Raw genomic sequence first — 2,672 nt, forward strand, 5'->3', positions numbered from 1 at the left:
TAGCAATAGAAAACGAATAGGGGAGATCCAGAAGCTTCCGGTTCAGGTTGCCATTGGAGAATGTTGCTGGTCTCTCTGCTTGTGCCCCAACTGCCCGGCCACTTTCAGGGCAGCCTTTGAGAAGCAAGCATGTTGGTTTGCTCCGGTGGTGTCTGTGTCCAGTTTCTCCATCAGCCAATCCTTCTGGAGACATGTGTTAACAGAGTGGCTGTGCACAGGGCCACAGCCCTAACCTCCCCTCCTGCCCATCCTCCCAGGGTGTCCAGAAGGAGCTGAGGTTCCTGAGGCTGCCACCTCTTGTGGGCACTCCTGCACCTTCTGGGACACAATGCAAAAGTGGACTGGGCATGTTCTGACCAACTCCACATCCTCAAGCTCCATTTTGGGGCTTCCATGAGCTCCAGCCTACCAATCCATGTCCCCTCCCCAAAGCTTGACCATTTTGATCACGGTCATGGAGTGAGGGCTGCGAGTTGTCGGTCACACTGCCCTGGCTGCCTGACTCTAGTGCACTCTCCCTCTAGGACGTGATGCTGCTCCCGACCTCGGGTCCCGACAGGGGCTGCTGGCAGCCCAGGGCAGTGTGGTCCTTGGCGACTCCTCTGCTCTGCAGTGATGGGAAACCTAGCAGCTTTCAAAAGGGGCCTTTTATTCTCAGCCTTGTTTTATTGGGTTTTGAAACTTGTCAAGTCATTTCTCAGGTTGCTGTGCTGTTTGTCACAGCCAAAGTCTTCTGAGTTGAAGAAATCCTCGAACAAGCAGATTACCCATATGAAAGTGGAGAAAGAAGAGAAACAGAAAAACTATATCAGTTGCTAACCCGATACACGAACAGGTGGGCAATGGAAGGCGCAGAGTTACTGTAGTGGTTGGCCCGGGCATCACGGGGTATATAGCTCAGTTAGGGGAACCTCAGAAGGAGAGAGAAAGCTCCTGGTGTACAAAGCCTCGAGTAGGCCAAAAGAGCCCTAGGGAAAAAAATGAAGTTTTGCAGTTCATGAGTGGTATACAATCTGTATCAGGGATGCTGGAGATGACCAAGGCATCGTGGTAAAAACTGCCAATGCTGATGTTACCAAGGGGCATCGAGAAAGCGATTGAACTGCATCCTAAAGATGCTACCCCAGCTCACCTTATGGGTGTTATACGTTTGCTGAAACGCCTAGGCATCAAAGAAGAATTGCTAAAATGCTGTTTTAATTCCCCCTAGTCCCACCCATGAAGAGGCCGTTGGCTGCTCTCAAAGGGCAGAACGAGTGGATCAAAACTCCTACAGCCAAAGCTTGCTTCTTTTGGGGAAGACACACTTGACGCCACACAACAGACAGCTGGCTGCTTTCTGGCTGATGAAGCCAAGGACCATCCAGCACGCAGAGGAGGATAAACAGGGACAGACAGGGGCTGCTCAGGTGCTTACAGGTTTCATTGACAAGAACTGACAATTTTTCAGGGAAGAAAGCACATGAAATAGATAATGAACTTCGCCTTTTCACCAAATCATGAAATAATACACTAACCATAAAAAGGAAAGAAAGAAAGAACGAAGGTTAAGTGGCTCGGCTATTGGACGCCAACAGTCAGCCACAGACCCCTGGAAAAGCTTTCTGCCCAGCCCCCCTTCCTCTGGGCAATGAACACAGCTTTACTGTTCCCATGGGGAAAAGGAAACATGAGGAAAAGAAATAGCTAGAGAGAAAAACACCGATTCAGGTTTTCAAGATAGGAGTTCAAACATCTATTTCCTCTGTCTGGGAATATGTAAAGTTATGTGGGAGAAATAATTTGCCAGTTTCTACTGACTCTAAAAGTCTGGTGTGGAAGCTTAAACCTCTTTAAAAGAAAAAGTCTTAAAATATTATCCAAAAGATGAAAGCAAAATGTGGTATTAAATACAATGGAATAGGGGTCGGCCCGGTGGCGCAGCGGTTAAGTGCGCACATTCCACTTCTCGGTGGCCTGGGGTTCACCGGTTCGGATCCTGAGTGCGAGCACGGCCCTACTTGGTAAAAGCCATGCTGTGGCAGGCGTCCTGAGTACAAAGTAGAGGAAGATGGGCACGGATGTTAGCTCAGAGCCAGTCTTCCCCAGCAAACAGAGGAGGATTGGCAGTAGTTAGCTCAGGGCTAATCTTCCTCAAGGAAAAAAAATACAATGGAATAGCATTCAGCTTTTAAAAGGAAAGGGATTCTGACACGTGACAACATGGATGACTCTTGAGGACGTTGTGCTCAGTGCAACAATGAAATGTCAGTCACAGAAGGACACATGCTTGATGATTCGACTCCTATTGAGGAACTGACAGCAATCAAATGCACAGAGAGGGAAAGGAGAATGGTGGCTGCCAGGGGCTGGGGAAGGGAGAACGGGGAGTTGCCGTTTAATGCAGGTACAGAGTTCTGGAGATTGTTAGCCGACAATGTGACTGTACTTAACAGTACTGAACTGGACACTTAAAAATGGTTAAGATGGTAAATTTTATGCTATATATATTTTGCCACAATAAATATATACAAATGTGTATATACTAAAAAAAGAAAGAAAGAGAGAAGGAAGGAGGAATGAAGGAAGGAAGGAAGGGAGAGAGGAAGGGAGGGAGAAACAGCCATAGGCATTTTGAACCAAGAACTCAGAGCCACGAGAAAGTGCTGTGTCCGTCCACCTGGGTTGCACCT

The 2,672-nt window shown here is 47.9% G+C and overlaps 1 pseudogene; it reads left to right on the plus strand.

Annotated features, from left to right (window-relative positions):
* Positions 1 to 523: 523 nt before the first annotated feature.
* LOC106831356 (regulator of microtubule dynamics protein 1 pseudogene) lies at positions 524 to 1,439 on the plus strand (annotated as a pseudogene).
* Positions 1,440 to 2,672: the final 1,233 nt, after the last annotated feature.

The sequence above is a fragment of the Equus asinus genome, chromosome 2, assembly GCF_041296235.1.
Source record: "Equus asinus isolate D_3611 breed Donkey chromosome 2, EquAss-T2T_v2, whole genome shotgun sequence".
Lineage (NCBI taxonomy): Eukaryota > Metazoa > Chordata > Mammalia > Perissodactyla > Equidae > Equus > Equus asinus.